We start from the raw sequence: 16,357 nt of genomic DNA, 5'->3' as shown, positions 1-16,357 counted from the left end.
TGTTCAGAGGGATTTGAAATTCTATGCAGCCCAGCAGATAGTAAAGCTGATTTCAAGCTGAAGAGGAAATATTAAGCATCTTCTCTTCTTTAGCACTGATTTGCTCTTAACCCTTTTTTCTGGTGATTGAGCGTTTTCACACATTCAGTTTTAGGGGAAAAGAAAACAATGGAGAGCAAACGTCTTGCTTAGTGAGAAGACAAACCTACAGCTAATGCGGTGGGTGCAGTTCTGCTGCATTTTCCTCTTTCTGTCCCTGCACACGCGCCCGCCAGTAGGTTGCCTCCCCATGGGCAGGCGCTATTTTCCCCACCGCTGGGTCACCGCTGTCTGGTTAACTGTCTGGTGCGTATTGGGCGTAGTGCTTGATCCTTGTTGGAGGAATGTGTGGTAGGGAGGAGCCAGGATCCCTTTAGGAGTGTAATCTGAGAGGAGAGACCAGAAAGGCTCAGCAGGTGGCTCCGCCAGCTGTGCCCTGTCCCCTCACTGGGCTCCCAAACACGCGCCATTTGTCTTTCCCTGCGGCAGCCTCCATCTCATTCCCCTGCCGTGAGTCGCTGGTCTGCTCTAGGCTCAAGGCCTGGCGCTACAGCAGTGAGCCCACCAGAAGGAATGCCCACCCACAAAGAGGTCTGGTCCCCTTGGAAAGTGAGTTAAATAAGTCAGCTACATAGAATGTTAGACAATGGCCCATGCTTAGGAGAAAGGAATAAAACAGGGATGAGTGATAGGAAGTGGCGAGTGATAGGAAGTGGCCTTACTCAGGGTGACAGTTGAGCAAAGACTGAAGGAAGTGAGGGAGGAAACTTGCAGAGATCTGGGGAAAGCAATCCAGGCTGCAGACGCAGCAAATACATGGTGGGAAGCTGGCCCACAGGGCTGAATGGGAGTGAAGGGGGATCAGGTAGGGCCCATTAGCTGTTTAGTGGTAAGTGTCTAAGAAAGAAAAATGTTCGAGAAATCAAATGCCACTTAGGAAAAGTCCAGGTTAAGCAAACGTAAGCTGGTTCTCTGGGATCTTTATTGAGCCATTAATCTCCAAAAGGCAGTTTTAGTGCAAACTGTTTCCTAAGTGAATGTGAGACCAGAACCACTTTTGGGGAAACTCAGTTCTGTAGAGATCACAGAAGCAAGCTGAGGGACAGGAGGGTGGCTGGGTGGCTGTGCTGGCTGACTTGAGGGCCCCCAGCTGTGTCCCCAGCGTTCCCTAACCAGCCTGAGACATTCAACCATCAGAGAAAGAGGGGGAGGCCTAGAGGGAGCTGCTGTGTCAGGCGCAAAGAGCTTCATAAAAATATTACATTTTCCTTACACATAGGAATAGAACTAAGTCCCACTATTCCTTACTACCAATTGGTACTGTTGGTCAGTCCTATATTTTTTAACAAACTTATTTATTTATCTTTTTATTTTTGGCTGTGTTGGGTCTTCATTGCTGTGCACAGGCTTCATTAGTTGTGGCATGTGGGCTTCAGTAGTTGTGGTGCGTGGGCTCAGTAGTTGTGGCTCGCGGGCTCTAGAGCGCAGGCTCAGTAGTTGTGGTGCACGGGCTTAGTTGCTCCGTGGCATGTGGGATCTTCCTGGATCAGGTCTCGAATCTGTGTCCCCTGCATTGGCAGGCGGATCCTTAACCACTGCACCACCAGGGAAGTCCCTGGCCAGTCCTATTTTTATTTTCTTTGTTAATAGCATTTGTGTAACAGAAAAGTAAATAATACAGAATAATATAATTTCAGGGCTTCCCTGGTGGCGCAGTGGTTGGGAGTCTGCCTGCCGATGCAGGGGACACGGGTTCGTGCCCCGGTCCGGGAGGATCCCACATGCCGCGGAGCGGCTGGGCCCGTGAGCCACGGCCGCTGAGCCTGTGTGTCCGGAGCCTGTGCTCCGCAACGGGAGAGGCCGCAGCAGTGAGAGGCCCGCATACCGCAAAAATAAATAAATAAATTAATTAAAATTAATTAATTAAAAAAATAATATAATTTCAAATAGACATCTTTATTCATATCTTTATAATAAAGCAATAACACATGTGTATAATTGTATATATACATATATAGTGAGCATGCACTATATATACATATATAACGTACATTTCCTTAAATATACGCGAGTATATATATATATACATGAGCACATACTATACCTATATATGTATGTAACATACATATATATACTATACATAAACGTATTATACATATATAACATATATAACATATATAACATATATAACATATATAACCTATGCTAAATGTACATATATAATATACACACATGTACTAGAAATATATTTATACATATGTGTATATATAGTATATACATATACCATGTATATGTGTATGTACGTACATGTGTGTGTGTACATGTACCTATACGTGCATGTGTGTTTGTATATGTATATGTACAAGCCGGTCCCCCTGCTTGAGCTCAGAGCTCAGCGGTGAGCTGGGGGAGGCATTAGCCACCAGCCCAACCCGGAGAAGAAAGACAACAGGAACCATCAAAACCATGGAGACCAGCGATCAGCAGGGTGAAATCTCCTAGAGCCAGAAAGGCAGTGACCTAGGCTGAGCCGACCACAGGGGCTGGGGCACTTCCGAGAGCTCAAGCCTCCCAGCTCCTGCCCACGGAGACATCCCCACCCTCCGACCTGCTCCTGGGCAGGGCCAAGCCCTCCCCGACTCCCAGCAGGAGGCAGCAGAGGGGCTGGGGGCGCCCACTCGCAGTGCCTTCCCTTCCTGCCCTGCACCTTCATCAGCTCCCTCACATCCGCTGAGCCTCAGTCTCATCATCTGTGAAGGGGATACACTGCTGCCTCCTTCTCTGCAGGTGCGAGGGTTAAATCTGTGTGCACAGGGGTCGGTGCCTCCCCGCCTCCTTCCTGCTGTGCTCTTTCCTCCCAGGAAGGACAGACCAAATGTATTGTCACCACAAAGGGGGTGAACTTCAGGACAGGATTAGCCATGGGAAAATGGTTTTCATTCACTTACTTAAGAATTACCACTGCAGGCCTGAGTCTGGAACCCAGAAAGGAGTCAAACAGGTGAGCAGAGGAGAGGGCGGGGCATCCGCGTCTGGAGCTCCGCCCACCCCCTGCCACATTTGCTTTCCCAGCAGGAAGCGGCCTCACTTCTGCTTATGACAGTTATTCATTGCACAGAACATTTGGCAGTAAATCATGGGTGGCCTTGTGGCATGTCTTCTGTAGTGTTTCAATTTGTTGTTAGAAATTGTTGTTTAAATCTTACCTTAGTCTATTTAACTTTTCCCACTGGGAAGGCGATGGGAAAACCCACCCATGGAAATTTTCACACTGCGGCTTCATCTGGGAAAACCCACTTTGCATACAGGCTGCCCTGACATTAACTCAAATGCAAATTGACTTCCTAAGACTTTCCGGTGTGGGTTTAGCTATAAAAGTAACTGTAGTTCTAAAAATAACTGTGGTTCCAATGGGGGGGGGGGGAGTGTAGAGGCATACACACGTGCAGTTAATTAAAGACCTAGCTAGACCATCCAGGCTCTGAATTGAACGTTGCCATTCCTTTCATTATGCATCATTGTGAATGCCTGCAGTCCAATATCATTTAATTGCTTTAAATTCTGTTTTCCATTGTGCTGCACTGGTACAGTAATAGGAACTTCAGTTGCGGGGGTAGGGAAACCAAGGACAGAGAGAGAGAGAGAAGTTTCCCTGAGCACCATATACAGTTGTGAGCTAGACTTACTGCAATAAAGCTTTCTGTAGAACTCATTTAGTATTACAACTCTGCAGCACGCCGTACCTTACCTAGCAGACAAGCATTTATACCTACTCACCGTGGATCGGAGCTCAGCTGTGCAGCACGGTGTTCCGGCCCTGAACGTGAAGTAGAAGGAGGCAGCTGGCTGGAAAACAGACCAAGGGTGGCAACTGAGTGAAAACCACGTTTACAGAGCTCACCTGAGATCCTTCTCCTACCGCAGGCCCAGGAGGGCTGAGGGGCTGCAAGAGCACCAAACGAGATTGAATGATGTTCTAGATACTGTTGGAAATTGAACACTGGAAGGCTTAGAAGCGTTACATCCAAAGGATTTTGTGTGAATGCCTTTCTCAGGGTGTGTGTGTGTGTGTGTGTTCATACTTTCATCAGAGAAGTCGTGCTCTGTAATTTAGGGATTGGAAAGTGTGCCTAGAGGGTGAAGCCTCTGCACTGTGGGCTTTGTCTGCTGCTTCTTGCTCTGTCTGAGCTGATATTTCAGGCACGCTGAGCTCATTTCCACCCTGAGACCTTGCAGATAAGATGGATGTCCCAGCAGATAAGACAAGACTGCCTGGGGAGCTGCAGACACCCTCCCCGGGACGGTTCCCTATACACTGGCCAGTCAGAGACCAGCAAAAACAATGGCCTTTTTTCTCCAAAGAGCACACGGTGTCCAGCAGAGCCCCTTAAGCCTCCAGCATCACTGACTCTGTGTGAGGCGGCATCTCTTAAATGACGGCAGTTTGTCAATTCGGTGGAGGCGGGTACATCCTGAGGATGCTGACAACGGGGCGCTGTGCTCCCCGCAGGACAGAGGGGAGAGTCTGTCCCAAGGTCGGGGGCAGAAGAAGTGAGCAGAGACCCCACACCCACCCAAGAAATTTAGAGACAGAAAAAGGGAAGGGCAGCGAGCCAAGGCCGCTTCCAGGACCGAAGGTCCAAGCAGGTCAGGTAATGATCGTGGCCTTGATCTTGTTGCTGTTGTTCTGATTCGTAAGTGCTCAGAGCAGCTTAACCTCTAACAAGCGTTCTTCTCTCTCGAAATTAATACCTAGGTATTTTGTCCAGCAGAGGTGTTGTTGATTACGTCTGATGCTCCAGCAGGACAGCACTGAGTGCGTCTGCACAGCGCAGGGGCAGCTGGCCTGCGGGGACCACACGGCTCCCTGGTACCTGCCTCGGAGCACGGCCATGGATGCAGGACACACACGGGGCCCCAGTGTCCTGTCCTCAGCTTCACTCACTCAGAGGGAACTAGAAACGGTCTGTGTGAGCCCCGCTCCTGGCCCACGTGCCTCAGAGGCCGCGCCTGGTTTCGCGGCAGCAGTAGTACACGTACCCCTACCTTCCTTCAGACGCCGAGGCTCCCCCCACGCCTCCCCCCATCCACTCTCAGCAGAGGGTTCGTAGTGACTCAGGGTCCCAACTCCTGGGCCACTTGACCCAGCCCGAGGTCCCCCAGTGAGAAGTGGGGGGAGGAACCCCTGGAGCTGCTGGGCCATCCCCAAGGGGGAGGTTGCTGTCCAGCCACACCCAGGAGACTTTCAGTTCCGTGGGCAAAAAATAAAGAAAATCGCTCCCGCCTTTTTGCATCAGGTTGAGTGGGGTTTTCTGTGGCTTTCAAAGAGGTTCTGACTACCGGCCTCTGTATGGCGTCTTTTGAGAGACTGTGTTCGTTTAAGGACAGTGGATGCTTGCTCAGAACAGAAGGCAGTTTCTTAGACCTCTGCTCTCCTTGGACCTTGTCCATATGAAGACTGCTTAGAGCATCAGAGCAGAACTTTCCAGAGGGAAGGGATCCGCGGGTGTTAAGATGGTCTGGGCCGAAGGGCGCCACTCGGTCCCCCCAAGTCAGGGGGGCCCCTTCCCCAGGAGGTGAGCTGCCCTCTGACATGATGGGCCCTTTCAAACATAAACTTGTTTGTTCTGATCATGCAAGTGATACAGTTATAGAAAAACTGGAAAAAACCGGTAAGATAAAAAGAAACAAAGTAACCTTTCTCCCTAATTCTCACTGTACATGTAGGTAAAGAGGTTGCTAATTCTGGTCTCTCCCTCCAATGCCCTTTAAACACACAGAAGGGGCTGTGTCTTTTTCGCTCTTATATATTCATCAGGGTTTTTTTTTTAACATCTTTATTGGAGTATAATTGCTTTACAGTGGGGTGTTAGTTGCTGCTGTATAACAAAGTGAATCAGCTATACGTATACATACATCCCCATATCTCCTCCCTCTTGCGTCTCCCTCCCACCCTCCCTATCCCACCCCTCTAGGTGGTCACAAAGCACCGAGCTGATCTCCCTGTGCTATGCGGCTGCTTCCCACTGGCTATCTATTTTACGTTTGGTAGTGTATATATGTCCATGCCACTCTCTCACTTCGTCTCAGCTTACCTTCCCCCTCCCCGTGTCCTCAAGTCTATTCTCTTTGTCTGTGTCTTTATTCCTATCCTGCCCCTAGGTTCTTCAGAACCTTTTTTTTTTTAGATTCCATATATATGTGTTAGCATACGGTATATGTTTTTCTCTTCCTGACTTACTTCACTCTGTATGACAGACTCTAGGTCCACCCACCTCACTACAAATAACTCAATTTCATTTCTTTTTATGGCCGAGTAATATTCCATTGTATATATGTGCCACATCTTCTTTATCCCTTCATCTGTCGTATTCATCAGTTTTTTTATGCTAAGTTCAAACTCAGCTCTTAAAATTCTATTTTGGAAATTAAACAGAGTTCAACAACCATGTTAGTTTTCTTTCTACATGATGTAAAATTATATCAAGTAGCTATTTTAATGAATACTACATTGAAATAAAATATATTATGTGATGCTATATTATATATTCATGGCATTCGGTATTAGGCCATACTATATTATATTAATTGTTGGCAACTTATGCCATATTAATAACAGTCATCAAAATATACCCTGTCTCTAATGATAAAAAAAAAAACACAAAATAAAAGCGGGAACCAGCCTTTAGTACATTCATCTTATTAGTTAAGTGTAGGCACTGAATTCTCGAAGAAACATTGAAAGAAAAGTGTATGATTCCCCCTCTGCCCGGCTGGGGAAACTGAGACAGGCCACTGGGCAGGATTTCGATTTTGCATGTTCAATCTAGAGTGTTATCTCAGGGCCTTAATTCCCGGAGTAAAATCCATGGGATGTTGAGGTCTAACCCAATACTTGAAGGGAGGTGTGTTGTTTTTTTTCTCCCTCTAAGACACAAGCACATCTCTCTGACGGGGCCTGTCTGGGACGGGAGGCGGAAGGTCAAGCGCTGCTTCCCTCCACAGAGGCCAGGCTAACCAAAGCGTCCTCTCATGGTGACAGGAATTCAGGCAGTGTCCTTTGGGTCCCATGTGAGCCCCGCTGGAGGTGGGTGGCCGGGACAGTGTTGGAGGGAAAGCATCCTCAAAGCTGCCTGTGTCGGTCTCTGCCCACGAGGGCCCCTCGGCCTAGAATGTGCTTTTCATCTCCCCAGCCCCTCACTAGCAAATGCCTGCTTCCTGCTCAGATTAAACACCACTTACGGCGATTACACAGCCTTCCCTGACAGCCCTCAGGACCCCACAGCACTTTCTGCAGATTTGTCTACTCTCGATCATTTGCGCACGCATCGATCATCTTATCTTTGGCATTAGAGAGTAAACTCCACGGGGAGGGGGCGGTGATGCCTTATTGTCTGTTGTACCCGCAGTGCTTAACCGCAGTTCCCAGGACGTAGCTAAGAGTTAATAACAAACATTTATTGAAAGAATAAACAAACTATGTAAATTCCTTGAAGCAAAGTCTTTGTCTTATTCACTGTTATACTATCAGGGTTCAATTCAGGCAATGAATGAATGCAGAAGCAATGATGGATTAGGATTTTACCATTTTACCACCAACACAGCAATAATTGATTCAGGCAAGAGTCATCAGAGGATGCTAAAACTGATGGATGCATGCTTGGTGAGGAACAAGGATATTTACATAGCCTCCAAGAATCTCCCCACAAATTCCTAGCTCATTATAAAGGGACAAATAGTGGAAAGCCTAGTGGAGACCACCTTAACCAGTGGACCCAAGTTAACATCACTAGCGTTGGGACAAGCCAACCGCACTTGGTACCTGATAAGATGCTCCAAAAGGACAGAGCATCATCTATGTAGAGCCTGTGTGGAATAGGAATTGAAATACGGAAGGAGCAGAAAGATTTTTAGTTGGCTCTCATGACAAGCCCAGTGACATAGGAACCTTGTGATTATAGGAAAGGCTCATCCCTATAGTATCAACGAGGAAGTAGATTCAGTGCAATTTGATGACTTGGCAACATCAAGGCTAGAAAGTATCAGAGTCGGACCTCTCAGCAGGATGTCCAGCTCCAGCCTAAGTCTTCCCTCCACTTCCTGCTGCCTCTCTCTGGCCTCAGACATACAAGAAAGGTTAACGAGTGGCTCCAACAAGGGGAAGGAGGCCTAGTGGTGAGTGCACAGAGAGGGACGCTGCGGACTCCAGCTCCTTCCTCTCCTGCCTCGGCCACCAGCCATTGGTGGGAATGCACAGGAGGCATCCTCTGCACCCCTAGTTCCCTTTCTGGAAAAGACAGTTCCTGCCTCATCTATGATTCTACGAAGTAGATCCTTCTGTCCAAACTTTTGTTTCATAGACTTCGCAACCACTCATTTGTAGTGTGATTTGGAAACTTGCTACGAATGTTGTAAGAGAAGCAATTTCCTTCAGAGTCAGATGTTTTGACAAAATGACTACATTATCTTAGATTTGAGACAGGAAAAAAGAAAGGAACTTACTTCCTTTCCTTTGCCCACTAGGCAAATCCTTCCAAGTATGATAAAAAATCAAGCAAATCTCCCAGTGTCCCCCGACAACAGGTCAAAGTCATTCATTCATTCATTGAATCATTTACTAGTTGAACCATACTTTCCAAAGCCACATCTCTAACAAAAAAATCTTCATTATATAAAAATCTTCTGGCGCTTAGAAACCTGAGTCTTGATTTGCTGAACTAAACAACAAAATGACACTGCCCCCATCCTGAAGAGGAAAGAGTTCTTGCTTAAATGTCTTCATCATGGGACATTTAATGAACACCTATTGTGCGCAAGGGCATTCTGCTCTGGGATATCAAGGAAGGTTTAATGTAGGACATGAATGGGCGGGGGGTGGGGGGATAAAGGACTGGTAGACTTTGTGCATGTGGATTTGGAAGGCAGGGGCCCTACAAGCACAAACCAGGGGTGGGAAGGATGGGGCTTATACCGCTGGTCGTTCAGTTCAGTTACCTGCCCCGGTGTATGAGTATCCGCGTGGGAAAGGGAGATAAGGGTTAAGGAAGTTGAATCTGCTTTGTAGCCATTTAGGATTCCTTAAGAATGATCATTTTTTTAACAGAAGCTCCGTGCTTCCAGAGTTGTTTTGTTTGTTTGTTTAACTGGTGCTGGAATGTCTGGAATGTCCCCATAGAGTACAGGCCACGGGAGGGAGCTGGAGCCCAGACCCAGCAGCAGAAATGAAACCTCTGATTGAAATGGGTGCTTGAAGCACAGTGAGTTGGAAGGGTCTCACAGGGTTTCTTTTCCATTTAAATTTTTAATTCTCTTTTAAAATACTATACAGTGAAAAATGAACAAGGCTTCTCAGCCACCAGACAAGGCTGGTTTCCCTCTTGGGGGACCCTGTCACCGCCCCCCGTACACACCCCTGCTTCTTCTCCAAAATCCTCCCCACACCCCCATCCACTTATACCCTTACTATCCCTGTCTTCCACAGTGATGAGGCCCCAGAAAGGGGGCACAGGATGGGAAGATGGAGAGTGGGGGAGTCCCCTTGAGCTCTCGAATCTGGGTGGGTCAAGGAGCACCCCGCATCCACAGGCGGAGAGTGGGGTGTTCAGGGCGAGATGGGGGCCTTAGAGGATAAAGGCACATCCAGTCTGATGGAGAATGAGACGGGGAGGGGGGAGGAGAGGGAGGGAGGTGACCCTGTTACGCACCCCTCCACTAGCCGCTGGAGGCTGGAGGGACCCACACGGCGGTGCTGCCCCCTCCCTGGTAGATAAGAGCAGCTCCAGAGCCGGACAGAAGCGGTGAGGGCCATGGTGGGGCGCAGCAGGCAGGCTGGACTGGAGGTTTTATGAAACTCTCTGCTGGGTCCTGGACACCTGTTCCAGGTCTGGAGCTCCCCATTCCCACCTGGGTTGGTTAGGAAGAGCTGAGGCTAAAGTCACAGCTGAGACGATCCACTCAGGTTGTGCAGGTGCTACTCGAGAACCCAGAAGCAGACAGGAGTCAAAACAGCCCATAAACACCTGATGCGCAGGCAGAAGCTCTTCCTGGGTCCTCAGCGAATTCTATCCACAGTCCTGGGAGCCTCTGAGGAAGTACTCGTGCATTCCGGGCTCAGGCCAGGCTCTTTTCCTGGAGGTCACGGTCCCTTGCTGGAAATGTGTCCAGGCTTGAAGCATTCTCAGAAGCTCCCCCACTGCACATCGGAGATTTCTTTGGAGTTGGCCCAACACTAGACTCACATACCTGAATATGTACCAGCTTCTGTTGTGTTTCTAGAGGAAAACCAGGCTATGGAGAAGAGCGAGGACAAATCATCTGAGAGAAAACCAGTGACGAGATAAATGATGGTTTTGCCCCTTGGCTCTAAGTTCCTGGACGGCTCTCAGAGGGTGCGTCCGCGGATCTGCATACGCTACCTGGCAAGGACGTCAGGAGGACACTCACAAAACGTCCAGCGGCCCTATTCAAAGGGAGACGGGGAGCGGTCCGGGAACCGGTGCTGGCCTACAGGATGCCTGTTACTAGTTCACAAAGAGATACATTCGGAAATAATGAGTCCACGTTCAGAAACATGTCTGGCGACTTGATGTGGCTGCAATGTCCAAGCCTCTGATCCAGAGCTCTGTCTCGCTGGGCAGATAAAACACTGGTCTGCGACAGATTGGAAATGAAAGCAACAACAGTGGACAGACAAAAAGCCAAAGAGATCCTTCACTGCAGCGCGTTTTAACAGCGGTGCGTGGAGAGCACAGTGGCGAGGGGACCGCATTTCAGTGGTTCGTCATCAACTTGCTTTGAGTGCCAGCTGTGTGGCAGCAGCCGGGGAAGGAGGGCTCAATACTGTCCTTGAAGAGTTCTCAGTGCAGTCGGGAAAGTAGACGGGTCGGCCGATGCCTAGAACCCAACTGGACAGACACTAGGACAGAGCTCACTCTCGGGGTTTACCGCCCAGCACCTCCAAAGCAAGGGTGCTCTTCTTGGCCATTTGGGATGCCTGGTGTCGATGATGACAGTGTCCATTTAGTGAGCACTTACATGGTGGCAGACTCTAAATTTAAAGCTTTACGTGCATTATTATTATTATTTGCCACGCCGCGAGGCTTACGGGATCTTAGTTCCCCAATCAGGGATTGAACCCGGGCCCTGGGCACTGAAAGCGAGGATTCCCAACTACTGGACCACCAGGGAATTCCCTATATGCATTATTTATTTAGTCCCCACAAGAACCCTCTGGATTGGGTACCTTATTGTCACTTTCAATTTATAGATGTGGAAATTGGGGCTCAGAGCGGATAATAAATCTTGTTCGAGATCGTAGATTTAATAAATGGAGCAACCAGAGGTCACAGATTGCCTGACTTCAGAGCTCAGATTCTTCACCCCAGCTCTACTGCCTGTGACGGATCCCGCTGTCTTTGCCTGTGTAGTGGGTGGGCAGCGGGGGTAGAAAGACCCTGAACTTCTGGAAGGCACCGCCTCTTTAGCAGCTTACAATGGTTGGCACAGAGGAGACCATTGTTTAGCAGGTATTCATCCCCTCCCTCCCCCACCAGACTCCAAGGAAGATGTGTACCTCCATCCCCACACCACTGACGGTGGGCGTGGCCCCGTGACTAGTTTGGCTAATAGAATGCACCGGTGTGCCAGCTCTGATCACAAGAGCAGCACATGTTTCGTCCTGCCCCTCTTGTGCTTCCGCCAGTCTTGGCTATCCAGTGATCTAAGGAAGATGGAAAGTAAATGGAGCGGACCCAGATCCATTTCACAGCTGAGAACCAAGTTCAGCACAGCCAGCCGGCGTCAGCCTACACCCACCTAACGGGCAGATGAGTGAATAAGAAATAAAAGCGTATTGTTGTCTGTCGTGAGGCTTTATAACTGTGACTGGTCATTTTGCAGCAATACCTGGTGATCAGAACGTTGAAGAAATATTTGTTGAATAATGAAGCTGGTGCCTTGGGGGCACAGAAAAAGGTACTGACTCAGTGGAAGGGGAAAGAAAGGAATCCTCCCAGGGGAGCGCTTCCTTGAGATAGTTATTTATGCAAGCTTATCCAAGAATGGATCAATCCCCAGGGCTTCATCCAGCGCCCAGCACCAAGTGGGGGACTGACATCAATTAGGTGAATGAAATCCAAAAATGGAGATTCATATAAAGTGATGTATATGAGCTAGAAAAGACTTTTTACTCTAAAGGATTAAGGTTAATACTACTAAAATTTACAACTTAAAAGCGCAGTGTCCTTAAGTTTTATCACAGTTCAGTGTCTCAAATCTGAGATGGTCACAGCTGTCCCTTTGTCCTGGACATCCATTGATGTCACATGAAGCCAATGGTGAACATACAGTCCTTCCTTTCTCTCTCAAAATGGGGATGTTGACTCAGTACCTGCATCTCTCCTTTGCAGCCAGGGCTCAAAGGAGAAGTGATGAAATGCCATGAGGTAGATAATGCACCTGGGATTGTCAGTGTGAAAGAAAGCCAGCAGTGCTGGCAAAGTTCCCCCAAAAAAGGCTGCTCTCAAAAAATCCTGGCTGGAGGTTTTGCAGATGCAAGAGGTTTAAATAAACATCCAAACTTTCTCATGCTTATCAAGACCGAACCTCTGAACCTGCCACATACAAAAAGATCTAAAGCAAGAGACTAAGAAAGACTCAGAGAGCTCATGAATAAAAATTATATTTACCTGAAAATGCCCCCTTGCTCCCGGTGGCTCCCACGGAAGGACAATAGACAGTATTTTGAACAGATCAGTCAAAAGCGTCAGCACACGTAGGTTACATCTAAAACAAAGTAAGCAGCGTGTGGTGTCCCCTTAACAGACACAAACCTGATGACAAAAATGCAGATTTGCCTGGTGTAGCCCATCTAGAAGTATCAATGATTTTTTTCTAAAGAATGTATTTCTATTTGATTTCCATGAATATTTGATGTATCCATATTCCCACGTTTTCATTTGTCTGCTGCATAAGCAGATGGCTAATAGTATAATACCTTGGAACTTATTAAAACATCTGAATCCCAGGCCATTTGGTTTATTTTTAATACCAAATTGAGTATTTGAATGCTTTAAAGTGCATAATTCTTTCCACCTTGATTAGATGTTTAAATTCTGTACCTAGATGAACTAATGAAATCACAATCATGGAAAAGTTAAGAAATAAGGCAAGATAGGTCCTTTTTTTTTTTTGCGGTACGCGGGCCTCTCACTGTTGTGGCCTCTCCCGTTGCGGAGCACAGGCTCCGGACGCGCAGGCTCAGCGGCCGTGGCTCACGGGCCCAGCCGCTCCGCGGCATGTGGGATCCTCCCGGACCGGGGCACGAACCCGTGTCCCCTGCATCGGCAGGCGGACTCTCAACCACTGTGCCACCAGGGAAGCCCAAGATAGGTCCTTTTTAAGAAAAAAATTATTTATTCCTTAGGATGGAGGAGGCAAAAAATCTTATGCCAACCCCTTCTTCCCTGATTATTTACATAGCACACGTTATAAAGGAATCTTATCTTCTTCCATGTTACTCAAAATACCTTGTTTTATTGTGTACTGAAACTAGTCAGCCCATTGGTTCCCAAAATCCCGGGACGTGCCCATGTTGGCTGTACCTCCATTTTTCAGTGATATTCTCTTCCTTCTCCCTCCAAACAATCCATTTCTTCCGAGCGGCTTTTCCCACATTATTCGATAAAGATATGGGCAATTAGTTTCTCGGGTGACTTTTCGGGTGGGGCTGCAAGAACAAGTCCACATCTCTGCGGACGTGGGAAGTAAAGCAGGCAGGCCAAGCACGTGCTGTGCTGCCTCTGCTCTCCCCCAGCTGGCCCTACGCTTCTCCCATCGCCTGAGGATGTGGTTCCCGCCGCCGGGGGCCCACGTCCGTCTGTACAGCTTCAGGCCCTGCCTCCCGTGTGGTCCCGCCTCTCAGCCCTTCCTCCTGCTGTGGAATCCCTGAAGTTACAAATACCACCGCACAAGAATGATCCAGAGCCTCCCAGACACCCTGTTTCGTCCTCTGTCTACCCAGAGCCCAACTTCTCAGAGTCGCCCCCGTTCTCTGCTTCTGCTTTTCTCCCGTCCCTTTCATGCCTGCATCCAGCTTCAAGTCACTGAATCTGGCCCGTCAGCGTCGCCCATGGCCCCCCCCCGGTTGCGGGGTGAAAGGGGCATTTCTCAGCCCGCCCTCCTGTTCTCAGCTTTGCAGCAGCAATTGGCACATTCCTGCCATTCCTCCTGGCCCCCCCTCTCCGATGCCTTCGCCTACTTGCACTTGAAGGCATCACACTTTCCTGCTTTTCGTCCTGCTTTGTCGGCCACTCTCTCTCAGTTTCCTTGGCCAAAACTTTAAAAATGGTGGGGCTCCTCAGAGCTGACTTTGGAGCCCATTTCTCTCCTCTGCTGTATCTCCTCATTCGGCCCCGTCGATGTGCTGACGGTTTACAGGTTTATGTCCTCAGTTCTAGCATCTCACCTGACTTACAGGCTTATGACACTCCCTCTCCGCTTGTTATTTCTACCTACATAATCTAAAACCAAAAACGGGTTACACAACAGCAACTGAAGCACTGAATCACCGATTTAACTTCCCCATCTGTCTCCTGGCCCCCAGCCTTCCCCACCTTAGTAACTGGCAACGCTTATCTCGTTGCAGTACACGTCATTTCACTAGCCCCACTTCAGGTCGCTAAGGCAGTCCAACTGACTGACGTTATCGTCAAGATGTTTCCCCAATCTGTTTACTTCTTTTCACCCCCAAGGCTACCATCCTTGTCTAAGACATTGTTGTCTGTCACCGCGAATATTGCATCAGACCAGTGGTTCTCAAAGTGTGGTTCCTGGACCACATCTGGGAAATTGCTAGAAATACAAATTCTGAAATATTGAACCAAAAACTCTGGGGTGGGTCCCAGAAATCTGTTTTAACAGGCCCTCCTGGTGATCAAGACTAATGTGTCTTTCTGCTTACTGTTTGTCTTAGATTATACTCTTGCAATAAAACTTCCAGTGGCTACACTTCTACTTTTTATTTCTTTTTTAAATTTTTTAAATTTTTATTTTTTTTTAATATTTTTAATTTATTTTTTAAAAAATGGTAGAGTCCATAAAGTTCTACCTGGTCCCTTTCTGTATCTCTGATCATATCTCATAGAGCATCCTGCCCCCGCCACAATGCCCCGTTCTCATCGGCCTTCTCTGTTCCGTGATTCCACCAAACTCGGTTCCACCTCTGTGCCTCACGCTGCCTGTTCATCGTTCCTGCAATTCTCTTCCCCAGCTGCTCCCAATCTGCCTCTTCCGTATCATTCAGCTTTCAGCTGAAATGTAAACTCTACAAAGAATCTTCTCTAACCTTCATAGCTGTACCCCAAACCACTTTCTAGTGCGTAAAACATTGACTTTGTTCCTACTTACAATTATTTATTGGTTCGCCTGGTTATTGTTTTTGCTCTGCAATAGACTTTAAGCTCCAGGAAAACAGTGGCCTCACTCATTTCTCTATCACCAATGCCTAGAACAGTGCCTGACACATAGTATCTGTTGAATGAATGAAGATCTGTGCTCTAGTGCTAACCCCACCTCAAACTTGCTGTGTGACTTTGAGTTAGTAACTTTTCTGGTCCTGAATAACTTGCCCTGTATAAATAAGGCAGCTGGAGTACTTAATTTTCTGAATTTCTATCCTTCTCTACAATTTATTGAAATCTTTAAATGTAAACCCTCTTCCTGCCTCATGTTTTAACAAACAAAGATGTTTCAAAAAATAATTTCATATACTGTAAAGGAATATCAGAAAAGATGCTTTAAGAAGAAGAAAAGGAAGATGAGAGAAAAAGGACTAAGGAAGCAAGAGAGACAAAGAGAAGGAAAAAACAAGAGAAGTAGGAAGAAGAGAAAGAACCACCTGTGGTCCCACAAACCAGAAGTAATCACTGTTAGAATTTTTGTGTTTTCCAGCCAGTCTTTCTACTATGGGTATTTCCCTTCCCCACCCTTAGAAAAGGAATTACATTGTACCTTTTTATAAATTCCCAGTTTCACTTAATGTTTTATAGTCACCTTTCCATATGTATTAGTCAGGGGTCTTATTTGCAAGCAACAAAAGTTGGTTGACTCTGGCTAAAATTAGCTAGAATTAGAAAAAGAATTCTGAAAAGGATATTGGGTAGGTTACAGACTCACCCAAAGGGCTGGAGAATCAGGCCTGGAGCTCACTGGCCAAAAGAAGCACCGAAAATGATACCGCAGAATCGGAAAGTATGGATGTAGCTATTGCCACGCATGCAGTCTATTGCCAGAATGAATTTTTTCTGCACCGTCAAATTCC

General features: G+C 47.5%; 1 long non-coding RNA gene across 2 annotated transcripts in view; it reads right to left on the bottom strand.

The window, feature by feature from the left end:
- LOC307176108 overlaps nucleotides 1-16,357 on the bottom strand; it is a 167,240-nt gene that overhangs the window by 5,341 nt on the left and 145,542 nt on the right. For both annotated transcript variants that reach the window (XR_013824607.1, XR_013824608.1), the window contains exon 5: nucleotides 3,817-3,885. This is a non-coding gene — a long non-coding RNA (uncharacterized lncRNA). The remainder of the gene's footprint in view (nucleotides 1-3,816; nucleotides 3,886-16,357) is intronic.

This window comes from Stenella coeruleoalba, assembly GCF_951394435.1.
Source record: "Stenella coeruleoalba genome assembly, chromosome: 17".
In the NCBI taxonomy this organism is placed as follows: Eukaryota; Metazoa; Chordata; class Mammalia; order Artiodactyla; family Delphinidae; genus Stenella; species Stenella coeruleoalba.
The sequence above is the reverse complement of the archived record's forward strand: the minus strand, read 5'-3'. Positions and strand labels throughout refer to the sequence as shown.